We start from the raw sequence: 18,953 nt of genomic DNA on the forward strand, positions 1-18,953 counted from the left end.
CTAGGCAACCCTCGGAGTTCTGGAGACAAAGGTAACAACTTTCTGGGTAAATTTGATATTGGTCTACCGACATTCAGGGAACACAGTACTATTGCAGCACCTCGGCAGGTGATGAAGAAGCTGCTTTCCACTTTCACATGGATTTAGAATGGTAATATCAGCTTTTTGCCTGTGTTGGTGCTTGAAAACAGCAATTAGGCCAATAATTGGGAGGGAGGATTTGAAAAGCTAGTTGTAGCCACACTGAATGTTTACATGGTGTGCACACTAAATCACATTCAGAGCTAGATTACATGAGGTAGATGATTTGGCAGGTCCAACAGGAGGATAGCAACATGCCATGTGCTGTTATTGTGCAGCTATTATCCTTTTGGAGAAGGAATGAGATGAATGGATGATCAGGTACAATCTGATACCCATTTTGTTTAAGGGTATCTCGGGCTAAGATGAGAAATCTCATACGCTTGCCTGGTTGATATAAGGTGAAACATACAGAGCCGTCAAAACAACCTTGCAGCTACATGGAAGATTACACATCATTCAAGGGCAAGTTGTCTTTGTCCATTTTGCAACTATTAACATTGTTTGAACCTACTGTTAGACCTATTCCTAACCAAAAGAACATAAAATGGAGGGGACAAAAATAAATTTGATGATTTAAATTAACATAAATTCATTGAATAAATGTATGTGCTCATGAAAGTCATGCGTTCCTTCTTAACTTGCACCATGTGCCTTTAGAGGTACCTGTGTGCCAGATTTCTGACAGCAGTGCCATTGGTTGAAGATACTTCATCCATAGGGATTTCTAATTTGGTACAGAGATCAAGATCATGGTTCACTGGATTAATTCCTGGGATGAGAGGGTTGTCCTATAAGGAGAGATTGAATAGAATGTGCCTATATTCTCTGGAGTTTAGAAGAATGAGAGGTGATCTCATTGAAACATATAAAAATTCTGTGAGGGCTTGACAGGGTAATTGATGAGAGCTTGTGTCCCCTGGCTGGAGAGTCTAGAACTAGGGGACATAGTCTCAAGATAAGGGGTTGTCTATTTAGGACAGGGATGAGGAAAAATTTCTTCACTCAGAGAGTTGTGATTCTTTGCAATTCTGTACCCTCGTGGGCTGTGGATGCTCAGTCGTTGAATATATTCAAGACTGAGATCGATGGATATTTGGACACTAAGGGGATCATGGGATATGGGGATCGGGCGGGAAAGTGAAGTTGAAGTAGAAGATCAGCCCTGATCTTATTGAATGGCGAAGCAGACTCGAGGGGCCGTGTGGCCCACTCCTGCTCCTATTTCTTACGTTCATATGTTCTTATGCTGCTGGAATATTAAGCAATGAGTCTGTTGGGCTAGTTTTATATACTAATGCTTTGCACGTGAATTTCAGGGCATTCTATTGGTGGTGGCTATGGGGGGGAAGCAGGTTTGCAGGGGCGATATTGAACTACTCCACCTTGTCTGTGAATTCAGTTGAGAATGTATTTCAGTTTTAATTTTTGTTTGTGTATCAATTGAAAAATTAGCTGGAACTTCATAATTTGTAATTGTAAAATTGTAATTTATGCAGAAATGTATTGTGCATAAAAGTAGAGAATAAAGTATGGGGGACTGATTACAAAACAGTGATCTCATAAATATGAGATTCAAGATGAACTTACTGATTACTTGTCTGAACTCTGTGAACATCACCCTCCGTTTCATGGATGGTTGTGTTCTTTTTGGCTCAGTCATTTTTGCAGACAGTCTCTGTCTCGATGAACACCAACATCTTGTGTGCTGGCAATATCTAAACTGAAGGATTAACAATTGTGACTGTAAATGTGTTGACTCCTGTCATAACTCTGGTGGAAATACCAGAAAAAGGCAGGGACCCAGATACACCAGCTTCCAGTCAATGCTATGGGAGTTCCAAGTCTTTATAAGGGACAGAACCTCTGCCACCCTTTACAAGGCCAATGATGCCAAAAGGGCGGAGTAGGTGGTGCGAGTTCCTGTTTCCCTGGCTCAGAAAGGAAACAATGTAACATTAGCAGTCTGTATGCCAAGAAAGATGAAGTGTTCTGACCTCCAGAAGGGCACAGATGGGCTCCACCGAGGGGGAGGTGGGGTAAGCCTGGACCCCAAGAGAAAGAGCAGTTTTTAAAAAAAATTGATACCGGTTGCTATGGGGGAGCTGCATCGGCTGTCGGGATTATCACCCCCATAGACATTCTTAAATCACTACTGATCACAGTAAATATTGGTAAATTAAATTAGGTTGTCAGTGGTTTAAACTGCCTCAACCTTAGATCATGAGTGCAGGAAATTTTTAAGTGAAACACTTTGCTGTGAATAACAGCTCTAAAAAAATCATTTTAAAAAAACACTGAATGTTCAAGTTAATGGGTAGGAAATTGCTTAGAAAAGAATGGTGAGTTCAACAGTGCTCACCGTTGTTACTGGTGAAATGGAGGAGCAAGTTCGCACATGTGCAGTGAAATGCGGAAATCTGGAACTTGCTCCTAATGGTTTGCCGCCAATATGACAGCTTCGAATTAAAGGGATATCGCCGGCTTGAATCAGTGGAATTAATGGACCAGCGCTAACTTGCTCTTCTGCCCAGCTGGAAAGTAACTAATTACACCACAAAACAGGTACCCTTAAAAATAACAGCATGGTAAGTCTTAATGATTGCCAAACAACTAAAAATTAACTTTTAAAAACATGGAGTCTCATTACTCCTTATTTTAATAGTGTTTGGTCATTAAAATTTTTTTTTTAATTAAAAAAAATTATTTTTTTTACCCTTTCCTTCTGTCTCTTTTGTTTAATTCAATTATTTTTGATCCTCTCTTTTCGCGCAGTCTATAACTGTTTTTACAATGATTTTGTACCTTTCACTGCCTGGATTTCAGGTCCCAGCCTGCAGAAACTGTTTGGAGCGTGTCAAAAATGCTGCAATCTGATTGATCGAGGGGAGAGAGTGATCCTCTCACTTCTCTGGAGCGAACGCTGGGCTCTTCTCCGCTTCCTATTGGAGGAGGGGCACCCAGTAAAGACCGCGGTAAGTTAGCGGGTTAGTATAAATCTATGGAGCGGCGAGCACTGTTGGTTCGCTGCTTGGAGCAATTTCTGGGCCAATATTCATGCTCATGTTCTCCTTAAATCATCTTACAGCCAGTCAGCCAGTCCATTGATATTGAAACAGATGAAGCAATCTCCAATAAGTGCATTTTGATTCTTTCATTATAAAATAAAAACAGAAATGCTGGGAACACTCAACAGCATCTGTGAAGAGAGAAACTGAGTTAATGTTTCAGGTCGATGACCTTTCATCAGCTTAAATCTTAAACTGGAAACAGAAAATGGAATTGCATGTATTGAGGAGGGAATGGGTAGATGAGCTGGACAATAAGATGCTCCAGTAATGCCATGAGAAACTAGATTGGTCTCAGTCCAATGGATAAATCAAAGACTGTGAGAAATTCTTTAATTCATTGACATCAAATAAAATTTCTAAAGGGCCCAGACAATGATGAAATTAAAAGCAATCCAGTCTGTGGGCTCCAGGAAATCTTTGGCTGGGGATAGATTTACCATGTAAGATTCTGAATTGTGAACTGGTGCCAAGCAGAAAGTAAGTTCCTGTGGAGACATTTAGCGTGTCTAACCAGCCACATTTCCAGCATTCAAAACTGACCCGATTTGAGTTCAGTAAAGTCAGAAACCCTTAATGGGGATCCTGAGACCCACAGGGAACCTATTAATAAGGAAACTGGGACATGCAGATAAACTATTATAATTTATTAATTGAATATTTTAAAACAATGTGAATTTTTATTCAAATCATATATTAAACGTTTTTGTAAATAACCACTTCTCAGTGCTCTCACTCTTTCATTCCCTGTCACTTTCTCTTTTTGTCCTATTCTTTTTCTCTCCTTTATCTTCTTTCTCACTCATGTCCTATTTCCTTTTCTTTTTTCTCTATCTAGCATATTTGGCTTGCTGTAGCAACCTGAAGCAATTTCCCCACGTGAAAACGTTGCTGTACGACCACTGGTATCCAGCAGATGGCAGACTTTCAACAACCCTTGTGTTAGCTCCACTACACCTAGAACTAACGATTGATATGTCAAAATGATGAAAAGTTAAAAATCAAAAGCTAATAGATCAGACCTAAAACAGCATTAAAATTATCACATCATTTACTGTTAATTTAGATTAATTGCGATGTTTTAATTTAGATTCCATGAAATATTAAATGTAGATTTCATCTTTTGTTTGTGTAGCCTGTGTTCTTACCCGAGCCTTGTTTCGTAGAAGTATGTAGCATAGATACCAAATTTGAATGTCACTAAGTTCTGCATCACCATCAGTTTTTTACAAGTGCGCCTGAAAGTTATTACTTTTTATTAACCTGCCTTAAAATTTAAGATAGAAAAAAAAACGTGCACATATATAGCACCTTATCACACCCTCAGGGTGTCCCAAAGTGGTTCACATCCAATGAATTACTTTTGAAGTGCATTCACTGTCATTACGTAGGCACATTTTGCACACAGCAAGATTCCACAAACAGCAGAGGAGATGAATGACCAATTAATTTGATTTTGTGGTGATGATGAGGGAGGATGGTTGGCCAGGACACTGGGAGAACATAAGAAATGAACATAAGAACATAAGAAATAGGAGCAGCAGTGGGCCACATGGCTCCTCGAGCCTGCTCTGCCATTCAGTACGATCATGGCTGAGAAATTCCTCTCCTTCTTCAAATAGTGCCCTGGGATTTTTTTTTACATCAACCTGAATGTGCAGACAAGGCCTCAGGCTGATGGTTCATCCAAAAGAAACCACCGATGACAATGCAGCACTCCTGCAGTGCTGCAATAAATTGTCAGATTACATTGTGCGCTCAAGCCCTAGGGTGGGGATTGAACCCACAACCTCTGACTCAGGCCGCAGTATTACCAACTGAGCCAAGCTGACAATCAGGCCTGACATTTTAAACTTTTATTTGTTTTTATTTCTGTTAATATGCATGACATATTCAGAAAAAAAACATCAGGGGCCTGTTGGATAAATGGAATGTCAGAAAAGTCCCCAATATGCATCATCTACTGTCAAGAACTAACATTTCAGAACTCAGATTAAATCAATGAACTTCCTGTACTGGGTAAGGTTTCCCACCAGCAGTGCAAAGCTGGAAAATGATCCTTTATTGGTGTTCCTTAAATTCCTCCAGATAGTCTGCTGAAGGACAGGATGGGACATAGTACAAGGGAACCAATCCAAACTGGGGGAGGGCCATAAATTATTAGCTTGGTCACCCACCCTAGACATCCTTGCCTATGACAGAGGGAAAGGTGAAGCTGGAGGCCTCACCCAAGCTGCAGACTAGTTCTATCCTACTTCAACCAAAAAAATACCACATACAGTATTTTCATTGACATCACAGAAAATACAGCACAGAAGGAGGCCATTTGGCCCTTCTTGTCTGTCTGGTTCTAGCTCTTCAACTGGAGCTATCCACTGTAATCACATTTCCTTTATACAAATACCTCCTTGCTGTCCTGGAGCCTTTGGAGATAGTTCCCTTTGGTCACTGCCAGATAGGTGTGCCTAGGCCTGCAAATATGATTGGTGACATAATGGTGGGTATGGGTAGCCTGGCTTTGATGCCATCTAATGTCTCCTTTGACCTTCTTTGTCCACTTGAATTAAATTCTATGATGCATCCTTTTAAAAGCAAGCAGTACTGAGCGAGTGCTGTGTTGTCGGAGGCGCCATCTTTTGATGAGACGTTAAACCAAGTGCCCTCTCAGGTGGACATAAAGGATCTCACGGCACGATTAGAAGAACAGGGGAGTTCTCCTGGCGTCCTGGCCAACATTTATCCCGCAATCAACATAACTAAGAAAACAGATTATCTGGTCATTTATCTCGTTGCTGTTTGTGGGATCTTGCTGTGCGCAAATCGGCTGTCGTGTTTCCTACATTACAACAACGACTAGACTTCAAAAGTACTTCATTGGCTGTAAAGCGCTTTGGAACGTCCTGAGGTCATGAAAGACGCAAGTTACTTTCTCTCTCTTCTTTACTTAGCCATTAAAAATATGCCCCGGCTGACCTTGAATGCCTATTTTAAATGGATAAACTTAACACTGGGCAGAAAATTTGTAGGAAGCTTAGGAAACCAAGGGCTGCATCGTAATGCTTTCATTGCCAGTCCTATTCAATACATAATAAGGCACATGCATAGTAAACAATACTGGTGGGAAAATAGGTGCACAAAATGAGCGGGGAGCCATCAATTTTAGGGGTGCCCCCCCCCCCATTACCCTACTTTCTGCAAAGCAGAGTTTCTACCCTCCTGTTCCATCTTTAATTCTATCACTCTCTGCTTTTCATCTGAATGATGAATTTGACAAGCAGAAAAAATTCCATCTCATCTTAAAAGTGAAAATATGGCAAGCCCTACATCAGAAGTGAAAATCATTCAGTTAACTGGAAACTTCGGTAGCGTATTGCATATTGACACTGGATATTGAGTAATGTTGATAGGGGATAGTGTGTGTTGGTTAATGGGGCATGAGGCTTTTGTGTGGTCAACTGGATTTGCTCAAAATAGGCAATGGTTTCCCCTAAGTACTTCAGTTAACTTAGATGTTTTATCAGCCATAAAACTTAATGTAGCTGTAAGTTTAAAAATGATTTGACAACTTCCAGTTTTTATGTGTGATTCTATCCCAGACATGAATGAAGAACAAGGTTGTTACTCCATTATATGGTTGATTTATTGTACTTAAATTGCATTAAAGATACATTATATTAGATGGCATAGAGTGTCTTCAGTGCTAGACTATTGGGTGAAATATTGGGGATGAAATTTAACTTTGGCGGGGCATAAAACGGGCGGTGGTGGATCAGCCGCCCGTTATACATCCCGTCTGATCTTCCTTTCCAATGACCTCAACAGCACCACCATCGCTGAATCCTCACCATTACAGAGTCCTCACCATCGCCGAGTACCCACCATCGCCGAGTACCCACCATCGCCGAGTACCCACCATCACTGAATCCTCACCATCACAGAGTCCTCACCATCGCAGAGTACCCACCATCACAGAGTCCTCACCATCGCCGAGTACCCACCATCGCCGAGTACCCACCATCGCCGAGTACCCACCATCACCGAGTACCCACCATCACTGAGTACCCACCATCGCAGAGTACCCACCATCGCTGAGTACCCACCATCGCTGAGTCCTCACCATCGCTGAGTACCCACCATCACTGAGTACCCACCATCGCAGAGTACCCACCATCGCAGAGTACCCACCATCGCAGAGTACTCACCATCGCAGAGTACCCACCATCGCTGAGTACCCACCATCGCTGAGTACCCACCATCGCTGAGTACCCACCATCGCTGAGTACCCACCATCGCTGAGTCCTCACCATCGCTGAGTACCCACCATCGCTGAGTACCCACCATCGCTGAGTCCTCACCATCGCTGAGTCCTCACCATCGCAGAGTACCCACCATCGCTGAGTACCCACCATCGCTGAGTCCTCACCATCACTGAGTACCCACCATCGCTGAGTACCCACCATCGCTGAGTACCCACCATTGCCGAGTCCTCACCATTGCCAAGCACCCACCATAGCTGAATCCACACCATTAGAGTCCTCACCATCGCTGAATCCTCACCATCGCTGAATCTCACCATCGCCGAGTACCCACCATCACTGAATCCTCACTATAGCTGAATCCACACCATTAGAGTCCTCACCATCGCTGAATCCTCACCATCGCTGAATCTCACCATCGCCGAGTACCCACCATCACTGAATCCTCACCATCGCTGAATCCTCACCATCACTGAGTACCTACCATCATTGAGTCCTCACCATCGCTGAATCCTCACCATCACTGAGTCCTCACCATCACTGAATCCTCACCATCACTGAATCCTCACCATCGCTGAATCTCACCATCGCCGAGTACCCACCATCACTGAATCCTCACCATCACTGAGTACCCACCATCATTGAGTCCTCACCATCGCCGAGTACCCACTATCACTGAGTCCTCACCATCACTGAATCCTCACCATTACTGAATCCTCACCATCACCAAGTCCTCACCATCGCTGAGTCCTCACCATCGCTGAATTCTCACCATCGCCGAGTCCTCACCATCGCTGAATCCTCACCATCGCCGAGTACCTACCATCGCCGAGTACCCACCATCGCCTAGACCTCACCAAGTTAGAGTCCTCAACATTGCCGAATCCTCACCATTACAGAGTTCCCATCACCACAGAGTCCTCACCACCACAGAGTCCTCACCATCGCTGAGTCCTCACCATCACTGAATCCTCACCATCACTGAATCCTCACCATCACTGAATCCTCACCATCATCGAGTCCCCCACCAACCACATCCTGCCAGAAGCTTAACTGGACCAGCCACATCAACACTGTGGCTGCAAGAGCAGGGCAGAGGCTGGATACTTTGTGATAGGTGGCTCACCCTCTGACCTCCATCTACAAGGCTCAAGTCAGGGGTGTGACTTGCTTGAACAGGTGCAGCTGCAACACCACTCAAGAAGCTCAACTCCATCTTGGACAAAGCAGTTCACTTGATCGTGAGAGCATCATCACCATAAGGACTGCAGCAATTCAAGGAGAAGACTCACCACCACCTTCTTGCGGCCTTGCCGGTGTCACCCACAGCATGGCTTGGAATTTCCTGAAAGGCGTAACCAACAAGTTCCGTCAAAATTTTATAGAGAATCTCATTAGCATATGCCAGAATGTAAAAACCGGCATAAAACAAATGGAAATCAATGTAAACAATCGGGGCCCGAGGAAAGCAATGAACTTACACCATGGTCCTTCTTTAAGTCCCTCTTTATGCATGAAAATTAAAGTTCAAAGCCATCAAACCATCATTTTTGCACATTAGGCACAGCATGTTTAAGTAAATATTTTAATGCAAATCATTCTGATGCCATAAACATAAGAACATAAGAAATTGGAGCAGGAGTAGGCCAATCGGCCCCTCGAGCCTGCTCCGCCATTCAATAAGATCATGGCTGATCTGATCCCAACCACAAATCTAAAGAACACAAGAAGTCGGAGCAGGACCCGGCCACATAGCCCCTGGGCCCTCTCCGCCACCCACAGGGCATTGACCGATCCGAACTCAGCTTCATGTCCAATTTCCTGCCCGCTCCCCATAACCCCTAATTCCCTTTACTTCTAGGAAACTGTCTATTTCTGTTTTGGTACATTCAAAGATACAGAAAATACAGTGTAGGTCTCACTGAAGAGAAATCAAACGCTTAACACAATCATCATAAAACACCAGCAATATGACGTCGGAACAAGTTGTACCTAAAATTTTAGGCGTAAATTTATAGTTTGCTCAGAACTGGAGTAAATTCGGGAAATTCGCATGTGCTGCACTTTTGCATGGTGGGGGGAACAGAGCTTTGTTCCTGAGTGGCAGAGGGCTTGGCGGAGATTTCTTGAAATCAGCCTGAAAGATCGAGGAAATTCGGATGTAGCCTAAAAATGTGTGTAAGTCATTATGCCCTAATATCCTCGATCTTTTACGCCTACAATTGGCATTACACCATACTTACGTTGCATTGTTTCAGCGCAAGCTTTCAGGAAGTTCCGGGCCATGTATTTCATATATTACATTACTTGCTTTATATTCATCAGAACCACCTAATCAGAAATATAATGCATAACGGGTTCCTGGTGTACCTGATATGAACCCTCACTGTGGGGGTTCCACCACACATGACATTTTCATTATTAAATTTTGAAGTAAATATTATCAGACATATGCTTAACAATGTCACAAACTCACTCAGACACTACAAGATTGTGTTTTTCCGTCGTGAATCATGGAAACAGATGGTCCTAGCACATCTAATGCCTCACAGTTGCCTGCATCGCTGCCTATAATTTGTTATACTGTAGCTGTGATCTGACACCAGTGAAAAAGTATTATCGTCTGACATGACCTTACAACATCAAGATAATTGCTCAAGAACTGTTCTTCAAGCAAACAAAAAAAGATAACCAGAAAATGGCATAAAGTTATCTTTCCTCAGTTTTCAAAAGAAAACATCAAAGGGAATCAGAAGTCCCCTCCGAAAGACAGCCAGAATAGAAGGTGTAAAAGGAGGAAATGATCAGTAATCTTTTGCTATCACTCCCTCGTAGGACATAACTACAGAACAGATCTCTGATGGTAAAAGTTGTAAGTGTTTTTAAGCAATACCAGCTGCACATGTATGAGCAAAATGCCAGTATGTGTCAACATGGCTTTTGGATCTGTCACCTTTGAGAAGACAAAATCAAAATTATATGAAAACTCAAAGAGAAAAACATGTTCATATTAAAATGATAAATGGTACCAACAAATGTGCAATACTAGACTCTATTGGAAACATGGGAATATCCACCCACCATCACTGCAGTCAAAACCAATCACCCACGACTAGTCAGAAGCATTGATAAATTCCTAACTCACATCAGAGTGGAATAACTTTTCCAACAGCAAAGCAAGTCAATGAAAAATATGTTTCTGACAACAGCCTGAGCAACATACAAATAACCAATAAAAAACCGTGCAACAGGCTTCACTGCGGAAAGAGTGGCACCTACTGCAAACAAACAAATACCATCTGAACAATGCCACATTGAAATATGGTACATGCCACAGACATTGACGATGAATAAATACAAGAATTGCTACAGTAAAGGATTCTCAGATGCTGATCGATCTGGCAGAAACCTGCCCAAGTAATTGATCATTCCCAAAACCTGACATAATTCAATAATGCTCCTGAGGGCTGGAAATTCCTTAACTTTATCTGGATCAAGTTTTGGATATCTTATTTATTTCTATCTCTGCTGATAAGATATCCAAAATATTCTAGCTCATTCTTAAATAGTTAGTATTTAGGAATTCAGGTGTCAAATGGCTACAATAACAGAAAAAAATCTGACCTCTTCCTCCTTCTGCCACTCCTCAGCCCCATGTCTCAGCTGTTCATGTCAGCCATCTTTTGATACAGACCAGTTTAATTTGTTCTTCAAATTCCTTTCAGTGAATTGTATTTACAGATCCTTGCCCTCCTCTCACATTCAGCCTGTAGACAATACCATCCCATGCTTTGGAAGTTACTGATATTTCGAGTCTTTGGTTACTGGTGCCAGTATGTCCTTATGTTCGAGAGCTGCTGCTGAAAATGTCAAATCACCATCATTTAAGTGTGTCTTCCTCCTACCAGAAAGTTTTTTAGTATTACCGCTGCTATTTTATTCCAGTCATTTTACATCTGTATCTTACTCTAAGGGCCCCAGTGTTAACCTTCCCCACTTTATAGTGGTAGTTGGCTAATCATCAGGCATTTTAACTTCATTTACAATTCAGTTATAATTTATGTACAACTGAAAAATTCACATATACCTATTGATCTGGCTAACATAATATCAAAAAGGGAGTCTTCCTACACTGGATGCATTTGTTTCCCCATGATTTAATTGTGTTTTGCGTATGTAGGTGTACATTGAATGCATGTTGATACAAACAGCAAAAACAAGTTAAACAAAGTCAATTTTCCGGTGGAAGATTCCTTTTGTATTTCTGGTTTAGACCAGCATGGTGTGAAGAATGTGCAAGATTCTGTTAAATCACATGGCCTAATTCCCAAATCTTCTTACTACAGAATTTAGCACGTTAATTCCTGGGGAGAACGACATTAATCTGTGACTGTCTTGTGGATATTAAATCGATCTGCTTACAGATCTGATATGCTTTAAGCCCTCGGTTTTAAAACGTCATCTCTTTGAGGTTACTGCATTTACTGCAGATATTCCTTGACAGGTTATTCAGCTTTTAAATCTGTAGCCTAAGAGAACTGCTGTTAGTGATATTAGAGGATGAATGCTTGACACATTCATATGACATTACTTTGTAAGCTACTTTATAGATTGTTTTTAAATGGGTTAAAACCTCCACTCAGGTAGCAGAGGAAAGTCATGCACAATGTACTAAACATTTGTTCGCTAATATTGTTAGCAGTAATTTCTGGGTTTAGGGACTACATTTTTCATGCACTGGCTATGAATGGGCAGTAACTCTAACCCGCATGCCTCCACAGCATAAATAACAGATTTCAGTTGTGCCTTTGAGCAAAATGCATTGTACACAGTGACTGACTGACTTTTGTGAATGGATGCCCAACAGTTTTTAGGAGTTGTTTGCTTCACATCTTTGCATAATGCTTTGAGTTGCTTTTATTATACCCCAAGCACCATCAAACTGGGCATTTGTTAGAAGAACTGCATTTATAATGTTACCCCACAGGTTTCTACATCTTGATATATTTCCCCTAATGTGGTGTGTTCTTAATTACTTCCAATTTTTGTTTTAGTGCAATAATTAATGTGTTGAGGCATCAATTCATTTCTTCAGGATCAATTAGATAGATTTCTAGTTTGTTGTTTAATATATTTAGTTGATCATCTGTAGATTATTTTTAGTTTTGGGGAGATATTTAGATTTTCAAGTAATTGGAAAGGTAATCATCAACATTTGATTGTTACTATAACGACCTGTTTCTGGCTTTCCCGGTAAATGGAGTGGGAGCATATTGTTTACATACAAGCCTTTAATTAACTCTGTCATGTCCATGTGCTGTAGCTCTGGCTCTAATAGTTCTGAAGCAAGCTTTTTGGTTGGGATGTTGTCAAAATTCAAGATCAAAATTAGCTAAAGAAAAATGTTTTGGCTTTTTCTGGAAAAATGCTTTGATGCACTTTGAAGGGTTTCTAGTGATGGTTTAAAAAATATGTTGCACTGTTTTTATGGCATAGGAACTAATTTATAATGTTGGATTTATTTGGCACGTTTTTGTGTCGCTTCAAAGAGGTTTGAGCGTCGCTGTGAAGCATGAGTGGCAGTATAACTGCAGTCAAACCAATGTTAATTCACGACTTGATATTGGGAATGAAACCATCTTGAGCATGTTGTTTCACACCTCACAACATTGCATTTATCTGCAAGTGGTGCAACCAACCAGTGCAAAGCTAATATTTTCAACATTAATTACAAAGTTTAAAGAGTGTACAGATGGAGTACCTTCAAGCTTCAAATGTTAGAAAAGAACTGAAAGGATAGTTTGAGTTGAAGGCTGATGTGTGTGGTTTGCATGTGTTTGAGTCACATGCATAAAGCTAAAAGGTTGCGGGGGAGGGTGTAAATTTAACAGGGTTGCGCCCAAATGCATAAAGAAATGAGGGTCCTATGTTCATTTCCAATCCCAAGTGGTAAATTCGTTTACAAAGCTCCGACTGGTATTTCTGTGTCTTTAGCAGCCTAACCACTGGAGGCCGTTCAAAAAAAAGCCCTAAAACCTGAGAAAGTTTGTTTCTTGTGGAGCCGTAAGTAGCAGGAGTGCTCCTGGCTTCACAAAACAACTGCAGGGTGTTGGCGGCCTGCCCTCGCCCCTCCTCCTCCGGATCGCATCCTCCAACCCCCCCCCCCCCCCACCACCACCTCGGACTTACCTGTGGGCGGCATGTGGCAAAATTGATAAAGCCCCGACAGGCTACATGTGTTGGGGCATCTGATTGACGCTTGCAGCTCGCCTGATTATTATCATGAGGCCCAAGGACGAATTTAGTTTGGGAAAGGCCCTCAATTGTGTTCCTGGGTTAAATTTTTTTTTAAAATGTTTTCAGGCACTTTTTAGTCATTCTATCAAGAATCGTTCAGTTATAAAAAATCTCAGCAGTGTGTTATTTTTATTGCTCTCCACTTCCACACAATTTGCTCAACATATTGTCGTACACCACATCATAAATTATTTTTATGGAACTATTGTTCATTTGAACATATTACATCTGGCCAGCAGTCTCGCTTAGAGGTAATTTAACTGCTCACTGTTTGATTGATATTGGTGTGCACAGTCAAATTACTTCACTTTCCAGAACATTAGCAAACACCTTTAGACAATTAGAAGCAAGTGTCTCCATTTGGCCACTTGACTGCTCAAAACCACTTTAAAAAGATATGAACGCATGTTGCAGAATAGTCATTTAAGCAGTCATGCTCAATACCCCCAAAAAACCCTCTGTAAGTGTTTGCATGATCTGTTTGAATTGCATCAGCTACGTTATATGACCATCAGCTAAAGGAACCCATGTGGAGTGTAAATATATCTTAAATGTGACCAAATATTTATTTTTTTAAAAAGACAAAATATACTCATTTAATTTTATTAGTGAGGTCTGAAGGAAATCAGTGATGTGGTGCCATGTCCATGTATTTTGTTAGTCAGTCTGATTGTGCCTATATTTGAGGCCACCCTAATACCTCATCAAAGTGAATGACAGTCAAAAAAATGTTAAATGGATGCAGTCAACAAATGTGTACCTTATGGAGAATTCTGACTATGATACAGACATAATAGCATGTCAGTTATGTGCTTATTGAGGTTTTTTCTCTGTATGGAACAAAGTTAAGAACCAAAGACCCAATTTTACCCTTATGTACAAAAAGCAATCTTAAAATCAGATTAACACATGTTTTTGCAGTGAGCTTTCTGGGTGGATAATTGGAGTAAAAAGGACCAATTTTGCAGTGCCATGTCCCACGCCCCAAGGATGCCTGATTTGGGTGTGTGATTTTTCAGGCATCCCTGGTGGCCACCTTAAACAGGAGTTAGGCTCCTTGCATATGCAAAACAGGCAGTGGGCCTGCTCCGCTCAGCTTTTCCAAGGGTAGATATAGCCTAACAAGCGGCCTCCACCAAAAAGGTAAGTTTTTCTTTTTTTAAAGCACCATCAAATTGAGCAAGGAGGAGCAGGAACACTCCACAAACATTCCTAAGGGCCGCTGCCCGTGATCGCCCTCCTCCCGTTCTCCTTTCCCCCTCCTAGTAATTACCTGAGGGCTGCATGGCAGCCAGCCCAAATTGGCTCTGTCGACATGGACGAGCTCGCCCCAATTATTCAGAAAAGACCCAATGCTCAATCTCCATCGGGCCTAGGGCTGACGTCTTGGGACACAGGGTTCATTCCCTGCACCCATTTGGCATTGGAAACCAGCAAAAAAAAGTAGTTTGACCTCACCCTGCCCCCCTCCCCCCCTCACTCTCCCAGCACCTCACTTATACTTGCCAACATATAAATGCTGTGCCCACAATCTGGTTTTCACCAAATGAGGCACTTTGCCAATAAAATCTAATTTTCCCAAAATATCTTCAAAATGTTTGTACAAAAAAGACTTGCTTTATCCATGTTGTAAGGTTGCCCCCTTTGAGAACACTGTACCTGATGAGGACAGTATTCAGGAGAGAGAGAAAATCGTGAGCTTTCGACCATTCATACAGTAAAGGGAACGTGGAAGACAGGTGGTTCCTTTTATTCTCATCTGATATAACACCATTTAATAAACAAAACACAAAATAAAACATGCGTTTATTTTCAGATAACTTTAAAACATTATTGTTTATTTAGCCTAACAAGTCACCAGAAATACTGATTGTTAGGCTCCTCGAATTCCTCCTGGGTTTTTATTTTTCAGGAGGGTTGATGGGTGAGCATGGCCATGCCCAGAGACAGTTGCCTTTGATGTAGGATTGGATACCTTATTTGGAGATGTAGGACACAGCAAGGGAATTGTGGCTAAGGTTTCCTTCCTGGTTAGTTATTTATGTTATTTGCAGTAACTTCCAATGTGTTGTAGATTTTACACCCATTTATAGTTCATGGTTGCAAAATCTAGCCTTACATAGTATCAAATAGGTAGGAAGTAACTGTTAAATATATTTTATCCTGTACCGTTGCGATATCAGCTGACAAAGATTTACATTTTTGTAGGACATTCCTCTGCTATTTTAATATAGGGCTAATACCTCCACTTAAATAGGAAACAGAGGAGTTAAGTGTTCATCTGCTGTTGCTTTTAACAGTTGTAAGCAGAGGGGTCAGATGTAAATGCTGGATGAGCTGTGTGCTAGCCTGCTAAAGCGTAGGAGCCTTCAAATTCTTCTATTTGCTTTGATTGTACAGTCTACTCCTCTTAATTCAAAGTCATTAATTCAAATTATCTGATAATTCAAATTTAAGCACTAAATTCCAACTTTGCATGTTATTAATGTTGTTTAAATCAAATTTTTTAGTGCAAAAAACAACTTTAAATTATCGGGGTAAACTGTGCCTTCACTCTTGGGTTAGATGGATAGGTAATATCTTTCCCTGCTACCAGTTCCGCCCACTTTCCTCTTAAGTTCCTCTTAAGGACAATCAATTTGCCTTTGCCAATCAGCTTCAGTTTGTTACAAGATTTGTAAATCCCATGCCCTATTCTTAGTCTTTCAGAGTGTACCTTGCAATGCTTCAATAAATTTCTTAAAGTGGCTTTAGTTTTGGTTTCTATTAGATGTGGCAAATAATTGTACCATATTTTTAATTTTTTTTTAATGAGAATCAACTGCATCTGAGGTTATTTGAATGAGCATTGCATCTCAAAGTTCTCTTACAAGCATTGGCACTGCTGCTGTTGTCAAACATTTTGGCTTTTTGCTGTCCTAATGCTGTCTTTAACCTTTCATTGTAACAAGGCTCTTACCAGTATACATTCGAATTTCTACTTCATTTACATGCTGCATGTGGTGAGAAGACTGCATTAATCCACCAGCAAAATGTCTGCTAAACTAAGAAATAAAATTAAAATACAACATAGCGCACAAACTGGAAAGCACCTGCGGAAAATCCCTGCAACATGCTGCATTGTACCATCACGAGAGAGTAAGGGTGCAGTTATATTGCAATTTACGACAGGAGACCGATTTGTCTTCAAGTGCGCAGTAATGGCATACATAGATTGATTGGTACTGATTTTTGTCTTCAATTCTAAAGCCAATTCTGGGTCCCCTGATGTGTGTACACTTCTGATGTGTGTTAATTTGGTTCCTAAACCTGGCTACTTTGATGTTACATGCCTCACACTTCAGTCCCAAATGAAAGCTTCTGCAATCAATAGTTGCAAATTCTATGACTGTCTAAGCTGAAGATAATATGAACATATATTACTGTTTGATCCATAATATGGAGCCTTGAGTGAAATAACATCTAAGCTGCATCAAACATGTATTGCCTTATAAAGTCACCTGTTGGATGACTGTTATTGCTCAATAAATGCATAAAGATTACAAATCCTACACCATTTATTTTTGTAAGAAAGGAAAACATTCCTTATAAAGACATGCATCTGCAAAAACCACTGAAATCTTGCTTTTACAATTAGTGTTGAGAAGTACAAGCAAATCTCCCAGGAAGTTTTGAACTTGCCTCTCTATGCGCAGCAAGCTCGGGCTGGATTTAATGATTACTCTTTGCTACTGTGCTACTGTTGATGCAAAGCACAATACATAATGTTATACAGAGAAGTTACAACACGGAAATCGGTCATTCAACCTAACCAGTCCGTGTCAGCGTTTACCTTCCATACAAACAAATAGTCCTAATCACATTTACCCACCTACCCTGTTTCCATATCCTTTAATCTCCTTTTCTGTCATCCATCTATCCATCTAATCTTGAATGTTTTAAACCCTTCTACCATATTGCCCTGACATATTGGGGAAAAAATTGGATAGGGCCTGTTTTTGGGTGGGAGTAGCACGATCCGCTATTACCCCGCGCCCAATGGTCCCTGCGCAGGCAGGACGAGATTTTTGTCAGGCCTGAGGACTTACCTGTAATCTGCGTTGGAAATCAGCGTTGAACGAGGAGTCCATGGAATTCGCACTTTCCACCAGCAGGGGGAAGCTCCAATCTCTTAAAGGCAGGCTGTCTGTTCAAAATCTCTTAAAGGTAGCTGGTACCTGTTATTTGTTGAATATAACAGCCTACTGTCTGCACGGAGTCTGAACGGAGATCAGACATTGCACACATAAAGCACAGATGCAGGTCCCATCCCTATTTTTACATAGTTATGTTAAAACATTGAATAAAGGTTGTGCACCACTAAATCCCACATCCTCCAATCTGCATGCCAGACCTCACCAATCTGCCGATCTGAGAGTCCGTGCACCAAGGTTCTCTGCTGATGCACCAGAGGTCTTAGTGCAAGAGGTGGACAGAAGGGATATCCGATATCAGTGGGGGGGGTGGGGGGGTTGGGGGAGCAAGAGGCTTTCCAGACATATACCCAAAAGACAGTGGGAGGCAGCGGGGGATGAAGTCAATGCCAGGCGCACAGCATCATGAACATGGATGCATTACAGGAAGAAGTTCAATGCTTTGACATGAGTGGTCAAGATGAGTGAGGTCAACTGTCAAGTGGCATCTCCTACCAACTGCTCCACGCACTATACCCCCATCACCCACATACCAACAAACTCTTTCCATCAGTACTCAACCCTCTCACCCTTACACATAACCACTGTTGCAAGCCGCCCACCCACAACTCACAGGCTACACACACTGGCAGCTATTCAACCATGATAGGCACATCACCCAGACACACGTCCCGCTTTCTTGCAGGAGAAGCTGGCACATATCAAGAGGCAGCAAATGGCGGTGGCATTTTGCCCCTCAAGCCTGTTCCACCATTTGATTCGATCAGGGTGGACCTGTGACCCAACTCCATATACCCGCCTTAGCCCCATAATCCTTAATACCCTTGGTTCACAGAAATCTATCAATCTCAGATTTAGAATTCTCAAGTGAGCTAGCATCAACTGCTGTTTGCAGAAGAGCGTTCCAAACTTCTCCCATCCTTTGCGTGTAGAAGCATTTCCTAACTTCACTCCTGCACGTCCTGGCTCTACATGTTAGGCTATGTCCCCACGTCCTAGTATTCATGTGTAGCAGGCCTTCAAAAACAGTTACAAATGTCTCGGCAGCCAGAAGCAAT

Source organism: Heptranchias perlo, chromosome 3 (assembly GCF_035084215.1).
Source record: "Heptranchias perlo isolate sHepPer1 chromosome 3, sHepPer1.hap1, whole genome shotgun sequence".
NCBI lineage: Eukaryota > Metazoa > Chordata > Chondrichthyes > Hexanchiformes > Hexanchidae > Heptranchias > Heptranchias perlo.